This window comes from Orbicella faveolata, unplaced genomic scaffold (assembly GCF_042242905.1).
Source record: "Orbicella faveolata isolate gen_17 unplaced genomic scaffold, um_ofav_v1 contig_4, whole genome shotgun sequence".
NCBI classification, from domain to species: Eukaryota; Metazoa; Cnidaria; class Anthozoa; order Scleractinia; family Merulinidae; genus Orbicella; species Orbicella faveolata.
In genome coordinates, this window is record NW_028301569.1 from 3,072,973 (window position 1) to 3,091,647 (window position 18,675).

Genomic DNA, 18,675 nt, shown 5'->3' on the forward strand with positions numbered 1-18,675 from the left:
CATTTAAAGAAACTGGAAGTGCTTGCGATATCTATCGGAAGTTACACTATCAGTGCATTTGCAGTTTACACCACCAGCGGCTCAATGGGATCAAACGAAGCACGCAAAAGCCACATGGAGATGGTTTTTCTTTTGCTTTTACGTTTGTTTTTCTGTTTTTCTTTTAGTTTGTTTTTGCTTGTACTTTGTCACTTTGAATTTTGTGACACCCAAAGAAAAAACGTCTAAAATATAATCAAATTTGAAAGTTTTTGAATTGTTTAAATTTTCCATGCTCAGGCTGATGGGAGCAATTTTTCACCTCCTTTTCAACCCGCGCGAGCGCGGACGTGAATTGGTTAATGGGCCCTTTAAATTTCATTATGCTCTAACACCACTCATACATGCTTCATAACAGACTGATTGCTATTTGCAGTTTAAAACAAAGCAAATTAACAAATCAATAAAATGAGCACTTGAGGACAGCATAATAACTAAACTACTCTGTCCTGAAAAGAACATGTTACCTAATCTCCATGTTCCAGTTGGTCTAGAAAGCCACTGTGAATGGTAAGTTCCTTATCTGAAACCCTCCCACCCCAACATTTTGAGAGAAAGGAAATTGCACTTGATGGGGGTGATACCAATCAACGCCTTTATCATATTGTGGTGCTTATAATTTGAATAAGTTATATTATGTGCCAGTAAATTGGTAGGGCGTGAGATAATCTCTGAACAGTCAATAATTGCATGTGCATTCTTGTAACTCCTTGTCCTCTTCAATGTCTTTGGTACATTCCTCATGATTGCACCCTTTTGAGGCCACACAATGAGGAACCTCAGAGCATTTGCCATTGCTGCTACACCAAGCTTCATAATTTTTGAAGTTTTATCTTCACTGATGTCAATTCTGAAAAAATATGTACGACTATTATTACTTCAACAGTGTTTAACAATAATCTAGCCATAATCTTCTCCATTTGAAATGGTGGAAATCAAATATTTTTTTCCGGGTAACATCTCATTTGTATGCTAAATCCTTGTTTTGTAACCCTTATCGCAGCCTCATCAAAATGAGCAAAATCTCATTTCCAGGACTCAGCTTTAAACATAATGTTGGAAGATGTTGATGAGTTACCACCCTCACTATCCAATGAAATATTTTGCGACTGCGAACACCTGCAATATGACAATCAAGAGTGAATTTTCTTTTTTTAATCTGGCACATTACTGATTGTAGAAGATCGCAGCATCCGTTTTTTTCTGAACTTCAAGGAGCAGTTGCTGCATTGCTGTACTTAGATGCCTGTGTTCTTTCCAGTCACAGTAGGCAAAGTCTGCTTCCATAGCTTTTTCGTTTTTTCTAACCAAAGAAATTATAGCCTTGAGGCCATCACAATTAGTATCAGAAGGTGAAGCTTTTTTCACTTTCCAAAACCAAAGGAATTGTGGTTTCAGCTTCCATGTGATTGGTTGCAGCATTGAAGCTATAGGCTACAGGACCTACAATCGTGGACAAAAATCCTTGGGACACTTATGTAATGTAACGAATTATCTGTGTTTTAGTACTGAAATTTGAAAAAAAACGCTGCTATATCCTTTAAAAACGAGTTGCTCTCCCCCCTACCCTCCCAACACAATGTTGAAAATCAGGTGAAATTGCAGGTACTAGTTTTCAACATTGTATGGGGGGTGGGGGGCGAGGTTAGGCAGGTGAAGTTGTATTCGCATCTGGTGTGTGCGCAAAAGCGCCAAAAGTGCAACTTTGTCCCAAGACTTTTGTCCATGATTGTAGCTTCACCCTGATTACTATCTAAACATGAAGAATCAGAAGTGGCTGTTTCAGTCTTTTGGCATTTTCTAAGTCACTCATATCACTGCAAAGCTCTGTTGTTCATGTCCACATTTTCTGACTTAGGGTTAGGGCTAATTATACTCTGGGTGAAGATGATCTGACTTTGGTTCACCTAAAGAACCTATTAGAACTACAGTGAAATCTTCGAGAGAAATATGCTTTAATGCAAGGCGCTGGTTAATCTTCCATACTTTATCTGGGAAAAGGCTACACAAGATGGATCTGCGACCTAACATTCAAGAAATGAGCACTGCAAACTTTATCTAAGGGGCTCGGCGTCCAATTGGTTTCTTCAGATTTCTGGGGTCTGACTTTGTGTTGCATTTAACCAGTTCTTTCGTCTCTCTGGAGCACTCAATGACGGTATCCGAAAAAGACCTTTATCTTCCACATTCCAATGTGCTGTACACCCAATAACACAGCAAGATTTAACCATTTTTTAATGAAAATAGCAACTGAGTAAAGTGCTTTTCACAACAGAATAACCACGTGCTTCATGCTTTTTGCCACCCGGCCAAAACAATTACCATGATGCATTGCCAGGAAACAAAAACAATGGCGTAAGCAAAGATTCGCCGTTATGAAATGCTTTTCACTAAAGCCAACATTTGATGTGCAGCCTGATACGATCCAGGCAAAGTTATTCTCTGCTGTAAAAAAAGTCTTAAAGTTGTTGTCACTGACTTAAAAATCTTAAAATAGACGTTTCGGCTAAAATACTATAACCTTCAGGGATGAAATGAATGTTAATGGTGTCTAAATGTAAATGAGATGTTTATAAGAATGTGAGGAACTCGCTAGGGATTAATTTAGCATTTTGTAAATGTTGGGAATATGCGTGTGGTCATTAATTGACATTATTAAAATCAAATTCGTGGTTGTTTTTCATACAGTGTTGCGCCAAAAGAGAGTTCTTGTCACATGTGAGAACGGCTCTTTTATGTTCTTTTGTTCTGGATCTCAGTGCTCTGGATGTTTGACTGATGTAAAGTTTTTCACAGTTTTTACAATTGATTTTTTACACGACACCAGTTGACAGGTCTTGATGGAATTTGTCCTTCGGTTTCTTCAGGATTGAACCAACCGTCTTGACGGGTTTATGAGCAACATTTACGTCGAATTGTCCCAAAGTTCTTGCAATTTTTTCAGAGATTCCTTGAAAATATGGCAAAGTAACAAAGCCTCTGTGGCTTTGAAGCTGATTATTTTGGGGCTGATTTAATGCTTTAGGTGGTTCGGTTCTTCAGAGATACTGGAATGCAATCCATTTTAAACTACTCTTAAATAAGCCCAATAGAAGGTCAATCACTGCAGCAAAAAGATGAGAAAAGGAGACAAAGTGTTAAGGTGAAAAAAAATTAAAAAGCAAAATGAAAGGGCTAAAGACGTAGGTCACTTTCTCATCCAAAAACTCTGGAGAGTTTGACTTCTACGCATACTGATACAAAAATGACGTAAAACTTGATGTTAGTAGAAAGAAAGGCATGCTGTCATGTTCCGAATGCTTTTTTGAATAGATTGCAGCTAATTTCGCTCATATCCTGGATGAAAATGTCCAAAGTGTTCTAAAATGTGTTTTTTCCCAAAAAGCTCCTGGAGTCAATGGGTTAATAAATTTCTGGAAAGGAAGAAAATATTTTCTTTCAATTTTAAATGATTTTGAATCTGAAGTAAATCTGAAATAAAACGTGACCTCTTTGGTGAAAATTTACACTAATGGATAACTGTTAAATAGTCAAAACGAATGGCTAATGAACAGAAGGAGAACAGATGTTCTAGCCATTTAGAATGGTTTGAAATACCATTCCAACAACCCATGTAGCAATTTCGAATGGATGCTGTGAACATCCGAACTACACAGGAAAAATTTTGAACAGATGCTGCTAGTCATTTAATTGGACTTACAAATATTTTGCACAGATCATGGCAGCTATTCGAATGGCTTCACAAAAATTTCGAAGGGATGATGCTAGCCGTTTGAATGGCCTGACAAACAATTTGAGTGGATGATACTAGCCTTTCAAACAGCCTCACAAATTTTCAAACCGATGATGTCAGCCATTCAAATGGCTAACAAAAAATTTCAAATGGATGATGGCATGCATTCGAACTGCTAACGATAAATTTTGAACTGGTGATCCCAGCCATTCGAGCTGCTAAAGAAAAATTTCCAATGGGTGACACCAGCTGTTTAGACGGTTAAAGATATCTTGAATGACATAAACTGCTTTTGAAAAGCTCTCACTTTTGACCCACGCGTTGCGTTATGCGTGAAATTATGTTAATTCAAGGTGAGACTTGAGATTTGCACAGTGCATACTGAAACTTTTAAAGACCTGTTAATTTGAAAATTTTGAATGCATCCTAAACCAAACTATTTGTGTTATCTTAACAGGTTTTTTCTTTACTGAAAGTCTTGAAGGAAGGAAAAGTTATCTGTTTTGAATCTGAAATTATGCAATAAAATATTAATTCCTGTTAGCAATAAAATACTGAGATTTTCTTTTCCTTTTCCATTTTATTGTCATTAATGGGGAACAAAGCAGTCATTAAGTATCATTCTTTCTTTTAGATGCATCATCACAATTTCTTTTGAACCATTCTACTTAATGTAAAGTTACCTTGAAGCCTGATCTTGTGTTTCTTTTTTTAATAATTTTTCTTTTCAAAGGAAGAAAATGTTATCTTCCAAGTTACCAAGCAGTATTGTGCCTCTTTAACTTCACTGGAGTTCTTAAAGGAGGAAAATGTGAAATTATGCAATAAAATATTAATTCCTGTTAGCAATAAAATATTGACATTTTTTTTTCCATTTTATTATCAATGTTTGGGAACAAATCAGCGGGTAAGTATCATTCTTTCTACTTTTTAATGTGTTGTGTCAATTTCTTTTCAACCAATCTACTCAATGTAAAGCTACTTAGTGGTCTTGTATTTCTTTTTTAAATACTTTATTTTCTAAGGAAGAAAACGTTATCTCTTTTAATTTGAAATTCTATTTTGACACCAGTCCTACTCATTAGTGGGTCAGGTGAGATATGTGTGAGTAGCCCGAGCGGTCAGTTGCGTGGGTTATTTCAGAGCAGTTAGTCGCGTCTTTTAAAGTTCGTTGGTAATGGCGAATACAAACGAGCAAGCACTTTACACTGAGGCAGGGGACGCCCTCTTAAACGATGACCACGATCCTTAGGAGAAGACCCCAACAACTGCCCACCAGAACCCCATGTTCAGTATGCTTCACAACGTCAACAAAACTCTTGGAGCGATGGCAGACTTGATCCTTAACATAAACCAGTCGCTCAAGTGGCCTCATCCCAACAACACAGATGATCAACTCGACCCTAAACAGCAAAAGTACAGTTCCAAAGACGAAATGAGTGCTTCTGATGGCTCAAATGATGATGGAGATGACTCGGACGCAGAACTTCAGGCCCTTTGTGGCACTGAAGCTGACAAAACTTCCAAAGATAAACCACATGCTCGACTCGAGCAAAGCAACGGCGGCAATGACCCATTGTTGTCGGAAATCACAGAAGATCTTCTCAATGCACAGGCAGACCACCCTATGTGTTCATGGTTAATAATTGTTTACAGAAACGAAGAGAATCAGCACTTGGCATACCGTTGCTGCCATAGTATGCCAAGTGCTGATTGGCAGATTTGAAACAGCCTGCATGCTTTGAATTCCTCTGGTTGCTGAGTTTGGCACCGATCATATTGAGAAAGCTATTTTTGTGATTTTAGCATTGATTTTCTCAGAAAATGTTGGAGGGATGAAGCTCAAATTTGGCGAAGAGAGAAAAATCTCATCGATCAACAACCGTCGCCAATCAGGTGAGATTTTCAGTATTTTGGCGTTTATTCCAGTTTGATGTGGAGGATGTCACGGCTGGCGGCTGCCAAGTTGCAAGCCTTGTCTCCCTCTCTTGTCTTTCCGGTAACCGACCAAAAGTAATTTCGTAAAAAGACCCTTCAGACAGCCCAGGAAGGTGAAAAAACATGAGCCGATTAATGTTTCATTTAACTTTAGAGGGGGATTCAGACTGAGATGTAAATTAGATATGCAATTTTCAGAGCATTATTCATAACCCTCATAGATTCTCTTTCGATTCTCTTCATTTCTGTAAACAATTATTAACCACGAACACATAGGGTGGTCTGCCTGTGCTCAATGCAGACGAATCAGGTCCAGCTGCTGAGAAACAACTGCCTGACTTTATTAACAACCTGTGGTCTAAGAAATTGCCAGACTCAAAACTAAAGGACAAGTTGGCGAAATATTTATGCCTGGCAAACTGCGAGACTCTCACAACACTGTGGGGTAATCCTGAAATCTGGGATAAACTGAGCCACTCAGTAAAACAACAGGATCTCAGGTCCAGCTCAACCCAGAAAACGGTTGGTACTGCTGGTGCTGTACTGTGCAAATCCATTGAGCTGCTGCTGGAAGTGAAGAATTCGAAGCAGCCGAAGTCAGACTCTGACATACAGAAACTTATGAAATGGAACACAGATGCGGTCGCTCTCCTGGGGCATGCACATGTTGACCTGTCCCACTGCCGCAGGAGTCGATCAAACCGCATCTAAATAAAGATTATGCAGGCCTGTGTGCTTTGCATGTTCTAGTAACAGTTTTACTGTTCAGAAACGACCTACAAACCCAGCTGAATAATATATGAGCATCCAACAGGGTAAGCACCACAGCAGTTGGGAGTCGCCCCAAAAACGTAGGGACACCCTTCACGAAACTACCAAAAATCTGATCAGCGAAGCCAGCCTTTTTTATCGAAAGGTCATCAGTGGAACTCAAAACCACCCCAAAAGCCCTTCTTCCGATTGCAGGACCAGGGGAAGAAGCAGCAATGATTTCCGTTGACACACTTGATAACTTAGAGGTAAATAATCTTTTGTTGTTTGAGACCCATATGAAACATTATTTTGCCAATAAGGTGCAAAGCTTCAAGGGTGGCTAACTGGTACGTTTCCTCGACAAATGGAAGGAAATAACTTCTGACTCAGAAGTCCTTAATTGTGTTAAGGGTCAGTATATTGAATTTTCCACACAGTCCACAAAGAACTTGGGCCCGAAAAGGAAAACATTCAACATCAGTGACTCACTGGTTAAAGAAGCTGGAAACCAAAAATTGCTTGAGATAAGTGTTATTGTATCCACCCATCATGAAAGTGGGGAATATATTTTGCCAATTTTTGTGGCAAAAAAAAAGATAGATAATATTGAATGATCTTGAATTTGAAACGCTTTAACCAGCATGTTGAATACCAACATGTCAAAATGGACTCAGTCTGGACAGCAATTAGGCTTATTACCGCAAATTGCTACATGGCATCCATTGATTAAAAGGACGCTTATTGTTCGGTCCCTATTGCAAACCCACACCAAAGGTACCTCAAATTTGAATGGAACAACGTGTTATTTAAGTTTACATGTTTCTTCATGTCCCAGAAAATTTACCAAGCTAATGAAACCAGTATTTGCCACCCTGCGACAGCTTGGTCACTTGTCGTCAGGTTATATAGATGACCTTTGGTTAATGGGGCCAATCTGGGATGACTGTGCATAAAATGTTGTTGACACAGTCAAACTATTGGATACTTTGGGTTCTGTAGTACACCCTGAAAAGTCGGGGTTCATCCCAACTCAGAAGCTGGTATTTTTAAGATTCATTCTAGACTCAGTTTTCATGCTAGTTTACCTTACCCCTGAGAAGGCTCTTAGGCTAAAACAGGCAGCTACTGACCTGTTTAACTGCAAAAATCTTACTATTAGAGATGTAGCCAAGGTTATGGGGCTTATAGTGTCAAGTTTCCGTGACATTACCTATGGACCCCTCCACTACTGCTATTTAGAATGAGACAAAACCACAGCTCTTAAAACTAGCAAATGGAACTTTGATGCGAAACTGTGTCTATCCAGCCAAGCAGGGGAAGAGTTTAAGTGGTGGATTGACTCAATCGAGTCTGCATCCAACCCAATTACTCGAGGAGACGTAGATATTACCATTACTTCTGATGCCTCAAAACAGGGTGAGGGTGCAGCAACCAGTGATTCTTCAAGTGGGGGACTCTGGATGGCTGAGGAGGCTAAAGAGCACATAAATTTTCTTGAAATGTTGGCTATGTTGTTTGCCTTAAAATCATTGGGTTCCTTGACTCATGGCAAACATGTCAAGGTCATGGTTGATAATACAACCACGGAATCTACCATCAAGCAGATGGGTACAAGCCACTCACCTAAACTAAATAAGCTGACAATAGATATATGGGATTGGTGTATTGAGCAACATATATGGTTTAGTATGGCTCGTATACCAGGGTCATGAAACTGTCGAGGCAGACAAAGAGTCGCATACATTTAGAAGGTGTACTCAATGGTGCTTAAAGAAAACCCTTTTCACAAATGCTTGCGCCAAGCTCAATGTTACCCCGAACATTGACCTATCTGCCTCCAGGATCGATTCCCAGATTACACCTTATGTCTCCTATCAAGCAGACCCAGCTGCTTTTGTTATTGATGCTTTTCACATGTCATGGCAGCATCACCTATTTTATGCTTTTCCACCCTTTAGTCTGATAACAAGAGTTCTCCACAAGATTCAAGAAGAGAAAGCAACAGGGCTCCTGCTTGTGCCAAAATGGCCAACCCAACCATGGTGGCCCAAGTTAATGCAGATGTTAATCCAGCTACCAATACAACTTCCAAGGGACAGAGATACTCTGTTTCTACCCAGCAACCCACAGGAACCCCACCTACTTCACAAGAAACTGTGTCTGATTCTATGTCACTTGTCTGGAGATACCTCAATGGCAAAGGCCTTTCGACAACAGCTACCAAAGTCATGGAACAATCCTGGAGGTCAGGGACTAGAAAGCAATATGCTACTTACCTTCAGAGATGGAGACGCTGCTGCAGTTCAAGGGGCAATGATCACATTTGTGCCTCTGTAGAGGATGGAATCAATTTTCTTGCTGAACTATATGATTCTGGCATAGGATACAGTGCTATCAACACTGCAAGGAGTGCTGCCTCATCCATTGTTACATTGCCTAACAATTCGTCCTTTGGCGCCCACCCCATGGTGTGTCGTTTCCTCAAAGGGGTGTTTGAATTGAAGCTTTCCTTACCAAAATACAAGAACATTTGGGATGTCAATACTGTCCTGATGTACTTGTCAAGCCTTCACCCACCTCAGGATTTAACTTTGAAGGATCTCACATACAAAACTACAATGATTTTAGCATTGTTGTCTGGGCAGAGATGTCAGACACTGCATTTGCTGTCTGTCAGAGGTATGGTATTGAAGCATGATAGCTGTGTGTTCACTATTCACAAACTTTTGAAGACCTCTCAACCAGGAAAGCATGTGTCAGCATTAACATTCACAGCCCTCTCACCAGACAGCCATTTGTGTCCTATTGTTTGCCTATCTGAATATGTCAAAAGGACAAGTGAGCTTAGGAAAGGGACTGACCAGCTGCTAGTGAGCTTCCAAAAGCCTTACCAACCAGTTTCAACCGACACAATTTCTCGATGGCTGTAAACGGTTCTACAAAGTCCGAAATAGATACCTCGGTCTTTAAAGGACGTAGCACCAGGGCAGCTTCTACATCTGCAGCTGCAGTGTGCAAGGTTGCTTTATCCACTATCCTGGACAATGCAGGCTGGTCAAATGCCACAACCTTTGGAAAATTCTACAAGAAACCCATTGTCCCAACAAGTAAAGCTTATGGACAGCTCTTGTTGGAAAACCTCCAAACATAGGATTATTGCAGTTTTTTCCACTGTAAACCAGTACTTATTATCACATGTTGTTGCGTTTGTTTAGTGCCTTCTATAGGCAGATTTCCTTGGATAGGCAGCAGGTCATTGTTTACTGTCTTTATTTATGTGCATTCTGTGTACCATAGACTGACAAGCCATATACTGTAGCTGTTTACACCAATATTTTGGGAATTAAAGCTGTTTCTGTTTATTTTTTCCGCTCATGATTGCACGCTTTGAAGTCTCACGTGACTGACTAGTGAGTAGGACTAGTATCGAAATAGAATTTATAAGTTAAACGAGATTTACCTGAAAGTTGAAGTTTGACTGTAATTCTATGAGATACCATCACGAACTAGGGAGTCACGTGCTCTACCCCTTCACTGGGTTCTGTAGTTTACTCTTCTACTTATTTTCCCACCCATTATTGTTTGCAATTACTTGTTATCTTTAAAGACTAATCGCTCGGGCTACTCGCACATATCTCACGTGACTCCCTAGTTCGTGACTGGTATCTCATAGAATTACAGTCAAACTTCAACTTACAGGTAAGTCTCGTTTAACTTATAAATTATGCAATACAATATTAACTCTTGTTAGCAATAAAATATTGAGACTTTCTTTTTTCCATTTTACTATCAATGTTGGAAAACAAATCAGCATCTAAGTATCATTCTTTTTATTTTTTAATACATTGTGTTAATTTCTTTTCAACCAATCTAGTTAATGTAAAGTTACTTAGTGGTCTTGTGTTTCTTTTTTCTTTTTTTTTTTTTTAAGGAAGAAAACGTTATCTCTTTTAAATCTGAAATTATGCAATACAATATTAATCCTGTTAGCAATAAAATATTGAGATTTTCTTTTTTCCATTTTATTATCCATGCTGGGAAACAAATCAGCTAGTAAGTATCATTCTTTCTACTTTGTAATGCATTGTGTCAATTTCTTTTCAACCAATCTACTTAATGTAAAGTTAGTGGTGTTGTGTTTCTTTTTAATTTTTTTTTTTAAAGGAAGAAAACGTTATCTCTTCAATCTGAAATTATGCAATAAAATGTTAATTCCTGGTAGCAATAAAATATTGAGATTTTCTATTTTTTCCCATTTTATTATCAATGTTGGGGAACAAATCAGGGGGAAAGGATCATTCTTTCTACTTTTTAATGCATTGTGTCAATTTCTTTTCAACCAATCTACTTAATGTAAAGTTAGTGGTGTTGTGTTTCTTTTTTAAATAATTTGTTTTTTTAAGGAAGGAAACGTTATCTCTTTTAAATCTGAAATAATGCAATACAATATTCATTCCTGTTAGCAATAAAATATTGAGATTTTCTTTTTCTTTTTCCCATTTTATTATCAATGTTGGGGAACAAATCAGTTCGTAAGGATCATTCTTTCTACTTTGTAATGCATTGTGTCAATTTCTTTTCAACCAATCTACTTAATGTAAAATTAGTTAGTGGTGTTGTGTTTCTTTTTTAAATAATTTTTTTTTTTAAGAAAGAAAACGCTACCTCTTTTAAATCTGGAATTATGCAATACAATATTCATTCCTGTTAGCAATAAAATATTGAGTTTTCCTTTTTTTCCATTTTATTATCAATGTTGGGGAACAAATCAGCTCGTAAGTATCATTCTTTCTACTTTTTAATGCATTGTGTCAATTTCTTTTCAATCAATCTGCTTAATGTAAAGTTAGGTAGTGGTGTTGTGTTTCTTTTTTAAATAATGTTTTTTTAAGGAAGAAAACATTATCTCTTTTAAATCTGAAATTATGCAATACAATATTCATTCCTGTTAGCAATAAAATATTGAGATTTTCTTTTTTTTCCCATTTTATTATCAATGTTGGGGAACAAATCAGCTCGTAAGTATCATTCTTTCTACTTTGTAATGCATTGTGTCAATTTGTTTTCAACCAATCTACTTAATGTAAAGTTAGTGGTGTTGCGTTTCTTTTTTAAATAATTTATTTTTTTTAAGAAAGAAAACGTTACCTCTTTTAAATCTGAAATTATGCAATACAATATTCATTGCAATACAATATTCATTCCTGATTTGTTCTAATTTGGTATAAATTCTTATCCCCCTTCTGCCTTTCTTAGTTTTGGACAATACTAAGTCTCATTGAATAAGCCATAACGAAGCTAAGGGATGTTAATCCTTTGCCCATTTGACTTGGTTTTCCCACCTGGCCTAATGATTCTTCCAAAGTCAATTGCCATGCAATAACCCTTGATTGAAACTGTAAGCTTGCAAAGTTCTTTTCTGTTGTTGTTGTTTCATTACTAATGTTAAGTTACAGATTGACGTTATTCAAATTATTTACAAATTAATGTTGAAAATGACCGAGAAACAAACAGTAATTTGGATTTAAAGTTCATGTTGATCCTGCATTTATATGTGAAACTGGCTATGAACAACAAAGTTTTGAGATAGAGAATGCTCATTTATTTGGTTAAAAGGGTTTGACGTAGGGACATTATGTTGTCCCTACATTTACAAGGACAAATGTTGCCTTAAACTTTGTTTCTCCAACAAAGTCCATCTTGTATGTGTGAGGCAATAAAGAAACCCAATTAATATTTTTTAAACTTATTGCTAACCTATCCTTCATTTCTAATTCTGTAATTCCACAAGTTCCTGTACGCTTAAATGGTGCAAAAGTAGATTATGGTGGAAGAGTGGAAGTTTTTTACCACGGAAAGTGGGGAAAGATCTGCCGTAAAGAATGGAATTTTGAAGATGTGAAGGTTATCTGTCGTCAACTTGGCTTCAAATGTGCACTGGCTGAATTTGTTGTGGACGATATCAGGGATGAGTACATTCCTTTTATAATGTCTGATGTAGCCTGTAATGGAGATGAGCCCAAGCTGGCATCCTGCCCGCGAACTGATGTGAATGTTGACTGTCAAAGGGATGACACAGGTGCTCAGGCATTGTGTGAACCAAAAAGTAAGTGATCTTTTAGCATAGTTTAGCCATCAACTTACTTAATAGTCAAGTATTGTCATAGCTAGAATGGCAACGAGGAGGTCTTACTAATATTGTAAACCTCAGGCATGGTTTCTTCCTCATCACCACTCTTTGCCACTAGTGTCTCTTAATTGTACATTCATATCTTAAGTTTACATGCATTTCTGTATGTGTGGGAAATAAAATAAATTCAAACTCAATCATCAAATAGAATTATATTTTGCCTTGATCATCTTCTTTAGTGTACAATGTACTGTACATGTGAGGTAACTTGAAAGAAATTGTCAATTTTGCCAGTTTTGCGAGATTTCAAATCCCTTAGTGAGGGTTTAATAAGGGTCCATTATTAATTTGTCTCATGGTTGTATGCTGATCAAAAGAAATCGAAAGTAAAACTGTAGTGAATGTTTTCATTCAGCCCCAGCCATACCATCTACATGTAGCAGCTAGTGTTCTTATCATAAATGACCTGCCTTTTACTCAACAACAAACTCTAAGAGACTGTTATATTGAAGACCCAAGACCTTAGATCTAACACCTGGTAATTAAAAGCAAATTAAAGTTCTCATTCTAAGACCTTCACATACAAAATTTTAAGACCTCGAAAAGGAACATCTACAAATGCTAAGACCGGTAAAAAGAAACTTGAAAACTAATGAAGTCCTGGGAAAACTGACCTTTAATGTTAGGAATGGCATGACTCAGGTATAGCTTCACTTTCAACAGACGTCATTTGCATAATAAATTATGCCCAACCTTATATCAGTAGTGGTCAAACTGTTCTTAGATGAAGAAGCTGTCAGAAAGTAAATGTGAGGGAAGTAAATCACTTATATTGGCAGGGAAAATGAAAAAAAAAAATAAAATAATAATAATAATCAATAGTAGTAATAAAAATAGGAAAGAAAATGACAAACAGACATACAGTGATCTCATTACTTGGTTACACATCCAGTAGTTAAAGCTTAGCTTTTGTGGTCGGATAAGAAGCCGTTAACTTTCCTTGTGGTAACCATCTCAGACAAGGCTGACCTCTTGCCTTTGCGGTGTCACGTCTCTATATGTATTCTCTTACAATTGCACATTGCACTATTTGTTAACAATGCTAGTGGGCTTCCACTTCATTTTTAGCCTCTGTAGTTGATAAATTATCTAAAATTAATGACATATGATCTGCTCAAAGCTCAGCTTGAATTCAGTGGCATCACAATTTCCATTTCTTAAAGAGGTCCATCCATTTTTTAAGTATGGTATATTTTAGTCATATAGCCACTTATGTAGCCATTATCAAAAATATGGCACACTGCCCTAGCTAGATCCTTGTTCTCTCTGAAATATTGGTTTGTTGTAAGAAACCAAGTATGTACCAGTATGCATTATCTTAAATTTACCAAACTATATAAACTAAGAGCTTTTTAAGGATCAAAAGACATGCAAAAACTAAGCATAAGACCAACAGTGAGTAGGAGGTATTTACTTGGAACTGTGTTAGTTGCTGCATGTGCACACTGCATTGCCTCCATAACTTGACACCAAGTTAAACATAACTTAATTCATTATTATTAATTCTGACATTGTCTTTCCAGCCATATGTTCTTAACATACAAATCCTGCCACAACCCTTCAACAGTTTTTTTGGGACAAGATAAATCTGTGTACAGTCAAAGTTCAAATGGCAAAAGTGCAGTTATTGATGCCAATCAGAATTTTTCAACCAATCATAGGAATGTAATCAGTGAGATGGCAAATTAGATGGTCAATATAACTGTTATCTATTTTTCATATCTACAATGGGTGGCACAAGTGTTGAGACACTTGGCAGTACAATTTGATTTTTGAGGGTCTTGGAAACATTGTCCCCCTACCCCCCCCCCAAACCCCCGCCACCCCACCTCCCAAACAATGTTGATTTTTCTATTTCTTAGGCGTCACAGACCACAGCACTTACACAACATTGAATTGGGGGGGGGGCATGGGTATTAGGGAATTAACGCTAAATGCAAATAAAATAGTATAAGTGGCTAAATGTCGAAAAGCGCCATTTTCTGAATGTGACTCATCAACTAATTTTGTCGCCCAATAACTGTAGCGAAACTACACTGTATGTGGATGGCAATGGTTTTGCTACTAACAACATCCCACCTCCTTTAAAGCAAAGGGTTGAGTAATTAACTAGGCTAGAGATAAGGTTTACTGCCCCTTTGTTGCATTGTGTTTAAGTGAACTTTGTCTATCATCAGTTTTATTTAGAAGCATCCTAGAATCTCAGTTATATCACAATGTGCCTCACATAGAAGTCTTTATCTTTCAGCGGACAAAACAGTATTGGAGGTATCGCGAGAATTTTTAGATGTTGAAAGCTGGGAAATTATTAGGTGCTCTCTTGAAAATGAAACTACCTACATAAGATGGTTCAATAACAAACATCAAGAGGTTAATTCTACATCTGGGACAAGGCTGACGGCAAACAATGGTGAACTGGCCATTAAAAACGTTCAGCTGTCTGATGGAGGAACCTATGAATGCAGGGGATTAGAGTACATCCGATACTACACCATCTATGTCAATGGTAGGCCAACTTATTTTTACTTGGTAGAATATCATTAATTTTGAGTATTCTGCTTCACCATGCATCTGTGTTTTTCTTGATGGCTGCATGTAAATGCATACAGTTTTTTGTTTCATCCACTTTTAGTCCAGAAGTCTAATTGACGGACCAACTTTTTGCATTCTGAGCAATTTCTACCATTGAATCTGCTACAACTGGAAATAAGGACACTCGTAGAACTTGTACTCCACACGTTTATTCTTAATTCTTTCTTCAACTTTGACGTAAATTGTAAATCATGGAGATGTAAATTACATCACAATGATTAGAGTACTTTAGACTTATACTAGTGATTGAGGAACAAGATTGTATCATCTTAGGGACAATTGAAAGAAGGCTGAATAAAGTCAGCTTGAAACCTGAAAGTAACCTGAATAAACTCAGGAGCATAAAGCAAGCTTGAAGCCTAGCTAAATTCAGCTGATGAATGGTGATCCCAACCAAGCTAGTTTCTCATATACGCCTGCTATTTGTAGTCTCAGCCTAAAAAGCTTTGTTAGGGCAGCTTAGCTTTGTATTTTCACCCTTGAAAGTTGTGTAAAGGCAGCTTTCATTCATATGTTCAGCTTAGAAAGCTGTGTACAGTCAGCTGCGTTTTCTTTTACAAAGTCAGCGACAATAAATTCATTCTATTTAAGGGACATACAAATTGTTGTGAAGGTGAATTAATCAACATGACACGAGCGTGGGACAAAGAAAAATTCTGAGTCCCCGACAGGAATCAAACCCATGACCTCCTGAACACCGGGCGGGCGCTCTATCCACTGAGCTACGAGAACTCATGAAGAGCAAGGTCATTTCACTGAGTTCATATATGATAGGTGTCCTGCATACTGCTAGGAGTATGCAGGACACCTATCATATATGAACTCAGTGAAATGACCTTGCTCTTCATGAGTTCTCGTAGCTCAGTGGATAGAGCCTAGCAGTATGCATACTGCTAGGAGTATGCAGGACACCTATCATATATGAACTCAGTGAAATGACCTTGCTCTCCATGAGTTCTCGTAGTTCAGTGGATACGGCAGGTTTCTTTTACAGGTCACAGGTCACAGGTCACAATCCAAACACTCAGTAAATTTACTCCTACAATAAATTTTCACCGAAGATTTGCATTTTCTCGACAGAATTCCACAAAGCTGATGATTTGATGTCCTCAAGTGTGATTTCAATAATTTACGTTAATTTGATGTTTTTGTTTTTAATTTTTAGAATTAAGGTAAAGCATTCAGTAAATACTCCTAGCAGTATGCAGGACACGTATCATATATGAACTCAGTGAAATGACCTTGCTCTCCATGAGTTCTCGTAGCTCAGAGGATAGAGCGCCCGCCCGGTGTTCGGGAGGTCATGGGTTCGATTCCTGTCGGGGACTCAGAATTTTTCTTTGTCCTACGCTCGTGTCATGTTCATTAATTCACCTTCACATTTCATTACCGAGCTTAAAATTCACCATCTTTATTAACTTATCATACAAATTGTTATTTATCCAGGTGTAAGATCTAAAGTTCGGTGAAAGTACAATATTTAATGCACTATTTTTACAGGTTTCCGGCAAAAATAACTTCTAAAACACCAAAAATCATACTTTTGTCTTTTTTCAGTTTATGTGAACACTATAACCTCAATGAGCCTATAAATTCTTGTAACAAAATGACACCCGTGGTAAACAATAAATTTTCACTGAAGATTTGCATTTTCTCGACAGAATTCCACAAAGCTGATGATTTGATGTCCTCAAGTGTGATTTCAATAATTTACGTTAATTTGATGTTTTTGTTTTTAATTTTTAGAATTAAGGTAAAGCATTCAGTAAATCCATGAATAAAATTTGATCCAAAATTGATAAACACTGGGATAAAATTTAACTTCATAGACTTGTTTGCAGATAGACAGTAATTGAAGACTTTTAAGGTGCAGCACTATTTACGTAAAAGTCATGTGGTAGCAATATCGTTTATTGTTCTTTTATATATTAAGTGCAAATAGCTCACTCAAAAGATGATATAAAATTAACTTACAAATAAACCAATGTTATTGATTCTTTCAACAGCAAGATTTATTGATTTGAAACCTCAACAAAATGTTATTGCTGATTCTTGTGGGATTATAAGCTGTAGTGCCGAAGGAACTCCAACTCCACAGATTGAGTGGAAGAGACAAGATGGAATACGACTGGACGAGGGAAGATTTACACAGCATTCTCGTGGCAGTTTAAACATTAATCCAGTTCGCCCACAAGACAGTGGAACATACATCTGTACCTTCAGACAAAGTAAAGGAAGTAAAAGGGTTACAACAAAAGAACTAGCCATCAATGTTTCAGTCATAAGTGAGTAACAAAATTAACCAAAGAAATTTATCAGACGAATTTATTAATAATATTAATAAACAGCTGTATTTAGAAGGCACTAGCTTCCATGCAACGTTTGCTTAGACTGAGATTTATGAACATTTTTTTGTGATAACTTGATAGGAATCGTTTGTTTTTGAAATGATTAACAATTATTCACTGAAGTGGAGGTGAATAGTGGTGGATATTTACCAAACCACGAAGCGGCGAGGTAAATATCCATCACTTTCACAGGCACTGAGGTGAATAATTGTTTTAGTATATACCACACAAGCTGAATAATTAGCAGACCAAAACGTTATTTTACGTGTGACAAGCGGTCGGAAATGTTATAATCTCTCGTGCCGACTGTTCAGAGGTGAACAGTACTTGCTAATTACCTCCGAGTTAACCAATTTATTAGGGAGCGGACATTTTTATTGCCATGCAGCTAGACCCTTGAAAACTAAGACATAAGACCTAAGACCCATCTTAGTTTTTGTTCTGTGACAAAAGATCCCAATGTAAAGCGATGTATAGACTATGAGAAGTCCCTCTTTCACTTAGTCTGTCAAGTGAGACCATAAATAAATCATGAGGAGAAAATGGCCATGTAAAATCCTGGGGGCGAGCTGCGAGCGAAAGGAGTGACTACGCGTAAGCCATGAAATTTGAATTATGGGTTGCCCTCACAACGCAAAAATATGACTGGCTTTTTTTAAAATAATGTTAGGAGCATTGACAACAGGTTGTCACCATTTGAGATACGTGTGACGTCCTGCAGGAATGTTTACTTCGTTCTCTTAAAAGAGGACGTTTTGGAACTGGAGCAAATCAAAGCATTGGAATTGCATCTCACAGACTGTTATGGGCTAGAGATTCTGCCAATAAACAGGCTATGGAAAGAGTTAAATTTATCAATTGTTTTGTTTGGCAAAGCTTTTTGCATCGAATCTTAATGCAAACATCTTAGTGATTTTGCCGCTCAACACCAGGTCAACTGCATCGTCGAAGAACAATTCCTTAAATATGAATTGATTGAGCTTGGCCTTTCTGCTGTTCATTTGAAAGATTGAACTGGACTTTCACTTAAAACGGACATTCACTTGAAACTCTCCGCTGCTATCGGCAAACATGTCACTACA

The 18,675-nt window shown here is 37.5% G+C and overlaps 1 pseudogene; it reads left to right on the plus strand.

Moving 5' to 3' along the window:
• The first annotated feature begins 3,553 nt into the window (after positions 1-3,553).
• LOC149100945 (uncharacterized) lies at positions 3,554-9,823 on the plus strand (annotated as a pseudogene).
• The last annotated feature ends 8,852 nt before the right edge of the window (positions 9,824-18,675 follow it).